The 6,195-nt window shown below is 38.4% G+C and overlaps 1 long non-coding RNA gene across 1 annotated transcript; it reads left to right on the top strand.

Annotated features, from left to right (window-relative positions):
- Positions 1–3,629: 3,629 nt before the first annotated feature.
- LOC307036289 lies at positions 3,630–4,914 on the top strand. Its single transcript, XR_013807304.1, has 2 exons — positions 3,630–4,590; positions 4,811–4,914. It is a non-coding gene; the product is annotated as an uncharacterized lncRNA (long non-coding RNA).
- Positions 4,915–6,195: the final 1,281 nt, after the last annotated feature.

Below are 6,195 nucleotides of genomic sequence, written 5' to 3'. Positions count from 1 at the left end.
GAGGTGGAGAGAGGAGGGGGACTCATGAAGAAATCTGCCTCAGCATCAAACTAAAACAGCAAACCAAACCCAGGAAATGTAGGTGTTTGTGTGTTAGTGCAGGAGAATGTGCAGACTCGGGTGTAATTTCCTCCCCTATCAGCACACCCTCACTCACTTCAACACTTGCCCTCTTCTTCTTTTTATTCTTCCCCTCTCATCACAATCTTCTGCCCACTCACTCAGGGGCAAAAAGGGGGGAACGGGACCTTCTTGCTGCTTCAGGGTTTGTGTTGAGAGGCCGAGATGAAGCTCAAACAGCCGGAGGGCAGCTATCCACTCAAACACTGAACCCTGGAGACAAAACACAAACCAACATGTCAACTTTATCTCTTAGTTTGTTTGAATAGACCTCATGTCTTACTTAACTCGAGGTAGAGGGATTGTGATAGTGGAGTTATGTTGTTATAATGCCTTTTGGTTTGTTTAACCATAGAGATGGGGAAAATCTTGACTGAAAAGTAGCTCCAATTCAAAAGTTGTTGCATTATTATGTGTTACCAGGAAACTGCCTATGTTATAAAAGCACACTAATATTCATGTATTGTTTCATATCAGACCAGGTCATGTATACAGCATGCAGTTTGTATTTTCCGAATAAAGCCTCATCCTGCATTTTTTTCCAATTAAGAGGATGTGCGCATATATTACTTATTTGTTAGGAGCATTCTTTAGATATGTATACTGTACAACGCATTTTGGAATAAACGTCTAAATTGGGTTTTCCCCTCACTTTGCGTCAGCTCTGTGCCTTGCATTCAAACAAACTCTGCCATGAGACACATGACAGAAAAGAGAAGCCCTCATTTCTGGTCGGAAGGAGAAACACAATTACTTTTAATTGTGATAAAAGACCTGGAAATCTGTTTTTTTGTTCAAATGTCCCAACGCAAAACCTTTCAAGGTGGTTTATATATTTATGTAGGGAGAGAAGCAGGCTAGAATAAAAGGCAGTAAAAAGGTGGAAGCAGGTTTATTAAATAAATCTGGTACAATTAACTTGGAACTAAGGGGATCAGGTAAGGTGAAACATTACAAAAGAACGAAACAAAAACATTAACAAACCGGAAGACTTGGGGAACAAGGAAAGCAGAAACAGGAGGGCACACGAGGAAACTTAGCAATGAGACGAACCACACCAGGGAGACATTGACGATTGACAGGGAATACAATAGAGATGGGTGAGTCCTGATTCATCCGGATCATTAACCCGGGTCCTAGTAATGATCTGGGAGTGACGAGTCTCCCCTCTCCATTAACCCGAGTCCTTTGAGTCCTAAACCTGGTGGCGTACAAATTAAAACTATAAATTGCTCCACTCGCTACTCTCCTTATAACATGTAATCACATTACAACGTACCCCAGTCCATCTGCCTAGCCTTTAGCCAAACTGAAAAAAAAGTGGAGTGACATTTACATATAGGTAACAATTTTCCATGCAGAAATTCTAAGTAAATGTAACAACCTATATTTCAAGTAACATCTACTTACAGTTAGGAAGTGTTTGTTACTAAAGGGAATCAAGTAAACTTTACAGTCAAATTTCATTTTTTGTAAGTACATTTTACTTTCTATTGCATAGTAGATTTTTCTTAAGATCACATTTGCATCTTATTAGAAATCTCCAGTAAAAAATATTTGGCTTTTCAGGTTTTTTTTAACTTGCTATTCTTATCTTTTATTTAATAAATAGGTAATATTTTAATATAATTTATTCTACATGTAACATCAAATCCAATTACAAAACACGAAACAGTAGACAGTTTTAAACAACACATTTATTTTTGTTCTGTTGTCTGATAGATGCTATGATTAAGCTACAGTTTACAATGATTTTAACAAATACTGCACATACATCAGTTAAACTTAACAAAGCAGGCACAGAAACACATTGATATACTGTCACTCAGGTCGAATCCGGCCCTTTACTTAAGTAAAGATATTCATACCACACTGTAAGAATACTCTAGTATTACATGTGAAAGTCTGGTAAAGAAAATGTTACATTAGCTAAATGCTGTTTGAGTATTACACGTTAAAGTACCCTATAGTAAACAATACAAAATTAAACAAAAAAACAACTTAAAAGCTCAAAATTAATAAGGATTACAAACAAAATGTAAACATATTTGTAAATAAAATAAAACAGAAGCGTATACTTTATAAACTCCATAAAATATCTAGTGAAGCACAAAGTACAATATTTTCCTTTGATTTGTAGTGGAGTATAAACAGTGGCGGAGGTGGGGGGTGGCGGAATCCTGGCCACCCTATTGGCCACCCCAAACACCCTCACCACACCACATCACAGCTGTCTGTAGCCGTCACTAGTTTTCCCCGTAGCCGGCCCGTCACTAGTTTTCCCCGTGCGGAACCATTCCTGTAATATACCAGAGCACTGCCGGAACATTTTCGCTGCGTCACATCCGACCTGCGCAGTGTGCGCACCTTACTGCTCCACGACCACGATTGCCATTCTCGAGGCGCGCATGCCATTTTCGGCTGGCAAGTTAACCACAGGTAAGCTATAATATTAATATCAGAGGCGAGATTGCTTTGCGACTGGTTTTGTAACATTGATTATCCACCCTTAACTGAATATATTAAGCAAAGTATGAGCTAACGTTTTTATGCATTGTACAAATTCTTAGGTAACGTTATTTGCCATTAGTAAATTGTTCAGTGAGTAGCTTACTCATATAGCATGTACTATAGCATGAGATGGCACAAAAATGTGTCATATCAATTTAAGTCAAATTAGCTTTTGAATATTTTTTGTATCAAGGAAAGTGACTAGCATCCTAGTAGGGGCTTGTTTTTAAAGTTAGATAATGTAGTAAACAAATTATAAGCTCTGCTAAAGGATACAGTTATTTACCATTAGTAAATTCAGTAAGTAGCTTACTCATGTAGCCTATCCCTTACGAAAATTAACTATAGTATTACTATAGTATACTATAAGAGTTGAATAGTATCCTATAGTAAGTTTGTAGAGTTCTATAGTATTTTTCACCAGCTATCGTATTACTATAGTCTTTTCTGTAGTGCCATTTTACTAGCTATAGTAGCCCTATAATATTTCAATAGTAATACTATGTATCTAGATCTTTGTAGTATTCCTATATTATTTTAAATAGTATAACTATAGTATAATATATAGTTTTTCTGTAGTTGTGTTTTGAACACACTGTAGACCACTCCTATAGTAATAGCATGATATTGTCATAGTGAATGCATATTATCATATAGTGTTTGTAAAAGTATTACCATAGTGTTTTTTTTGGTGTTTCTGTATTAAGACTATATTATTTTAAATAGTACTATTGTAGAATAATATTTAGTGTTTCTGTAGTTGTTTTTTGAACACACTATAGAACACTCCTATAATAGTATGATATTTTCATAATGAATGCATATTATTACCATAGTGTTTGTAAAAGTATTACACTCCTAGAATTAATGTGTCACTTTTTTTTTAACACACTGCTGTGACAAAGGCAATAGAGAGGCGAAGTCACGCTCATCTACTTCCGGTCCATGGGACCCCGGAAGCGAAAAATTATACATTGAATTCAATGGAGAGAGAAAACGTATCTTTTGATCCCGTTTGAATTGTGCCACGAACTACACATATGATGTTTGTCAATCTTAAACAATAATTTCCATGTCAAAAAAGTCACATTTTGTCGTAAAACTGTTGAAATATAAGACTATGAAAAATACGCGACTACAAAGACTACAAATCCCAAATCCCATTCTGGGTCGCGCATGTGATGTCACAGGCGATAATGCTCCAAGTGGTTGCGAATCGTAATTAAAGCGAAGAAGAAGATTTCATAACTGATTTATTCCCTCCAATAAATATAAGAGATTGCTCCAATAAATTCACTTTTATAAGATGCCTGTGTGCTTTGTACCATGTTGTAATCACAAAAGTGATCATACCACTTGCTCGTTCTATCGCTTCCCGTCTTATGAAAGGACCAGGAGTCGCTGGATCAGACATATCAGGTAATATCATAGGTAATATACATGTTGTGGATGGAACATAGTCAAGTTAGCTACCTAGCTAGTAGTGAGCACGTTAGTTAGCATTACATTACTTAGCCTTGTCATTTTTAGTAGCCTTACCATGAAGTTATTATTTTATTACATGAAGTACACCAAAATGTTAAACAGTAAGATTAGTCATCATGGTAAGTATTTCGTGAAACATTTGAAGAGTAGCCTACTGCGCCCTCCACCGGGTGCTAAGGAAGCAGTTCAGGGAGAGTCGAAGGAAGGCAGGCAGGCAGGGAGCTTTGCATGACATTCTTCTGGACATGTGTCATTGTGATGACAGTGAGGGTGAGTCAATCTGTTTGTTGGAAAGACAGTAGTTGAGTGATTACTGAGAGAAAATTATTAAAAGAGATAATTATTCAGTGTTGTTACTTTAAAGTGTTGTTACTGACCTTTTTCTCTTTTATTGTCTTTACCTCACCTGTAACTGCTGAGACCCTGAGGAACATGCACACTGGACTGACCTGCTCTGGCAACCTGATTTCCACTGTACGTAATAGTATTTGGTTATGGTATATTATTTATATACATCAAAGGCACAATGCACCCCCCAGAGAGACACATGTATTGAGTGTGATATTTTGCATAGGTCATGTGAAATCATCTTTACATACTAGAAAACTGTAGGAGCGGCAACTTGTTTTGAAATTGAATTTTTAATATCCGATAATAAAGTTGATCTATTTTCTTTATTCTTCTCTCTTCCCAGCTCCATCCATCACCGTTCTCTGTTCCTGCAGGTCCTGCTTGCTAATCAATGCTCATATGTTTTTACACAATTACAAATAAAGTCAATGTACTGTATGACATGAAGTTGTGCTTCATTCTGAGTCAATAATAAATTCATTCTGCCTTCAACTGCAAAATGATTGTGGACTGCACCGACATCCATGTAGCTGCCCCCCAGTAAGATGAACCAAGCAAAGCTGACACTCAACATACAGCTGTGCTCTTAAGTTGACATGAAGAATTTGTGAAATATTGGTAATTATTTGGAAAAAATGACTGACGATGCAGAAAACTTTTTTTATTTAGGAACAGTGGTCAGGTGAAGCATTTATCACTACATATGTGTCACACTTAAAAGGCCAAACACACTGGCCAAACACACCTCGTTTACAACTCCCCAGTTGACAGCCATGACTCCGTCTAAATTGTACCCCCCAAGCACCCTCTTCATGAGGGACGCGCATGGATTGGATGAAAGTCCCGACCTCAGCACAGCACCAAAATTGCTGGCTGTCAACCTGCCCTGCCTGTGTAACTGCCACTGAGGATTTGTCTGCTGTCCTACGGTGGCTGTCTGGATGGCAGCTTAATGGTCTCTGCTCAGTCGCATTGAGGCAAGAATTGCCTCAAGCCCCCGACCCCCATGCTCCTTCACCAGCTCCGGCACGTTGAAAATGGCCTGATGTTGAGGCTGCAGCTCCGACTCAGGTGACAAAAGCCATGCCATGCCACGCTGCGCCCCTCAGTGCAGACCTGAACCAGTCTACTTCCTCAGTGGCGATGTCTCTGGCCAGTGGGTTGTATGTCTCCTCTTGCTGTTGGTAGAGTTGAGACACCGGCTGGACTACTTTTGAAGTGCCAGGCTTCCTCCACTGGCACTCAACTTCTGTGGAGCTGATCTGCCACATGGCAAATATTGCCAATGCTGCAGCGTGGCTGCATTTGTACATCCTCCGTGCACAACCACAGACAGCGCTCTGCATCGCGCCATCCTCTCCCATGTAGATCTGTACAAATAAAGTAAGTACCATGTTTGTTAACATGCTATAATAGATTGAATGAGCAATACAAGGATGGTCCAGATCTGGGGGTGGGAGGGTTTATTTTTCCATAGTTTTGTCCTCTTGTCTGATTGTTGTTATTGTTTGTTTTTTCTGAATTTTTTGTAATTTGTGTTGTATTGGTTGTGATTGTACATTGAATTTTTTTAAATGTGTATTACATTTTTGAAAAACATTTGATCAACAAAAAAAGAATTTTTGGTCAGGATCTAGACTCAGTGTGTAGTTTATGAATTAATCAATGCTCTACATTAGGAAAACACATACCAGTGTACCAGAGGGAGTCACACACAGCTGTGCCTAG

The sequence above is a fragment of the Notothenia rossii genome, assembly GCF_949606895.1.
Source record: "Notothenia rossii genome assembly, chromosome: 1".
In the NCBI taxonomy this organism is placed as follows: Eukaryota; Metazoa; Chordata; class Actinopteri; order Perciformes; family Nototheniidae; genus Notothenia; species Notothenia rossii.
Note: the sequence above shows the minus strand (reverse complement) of the source record. Positions and strands in the feature narration are given on the sequence as shown.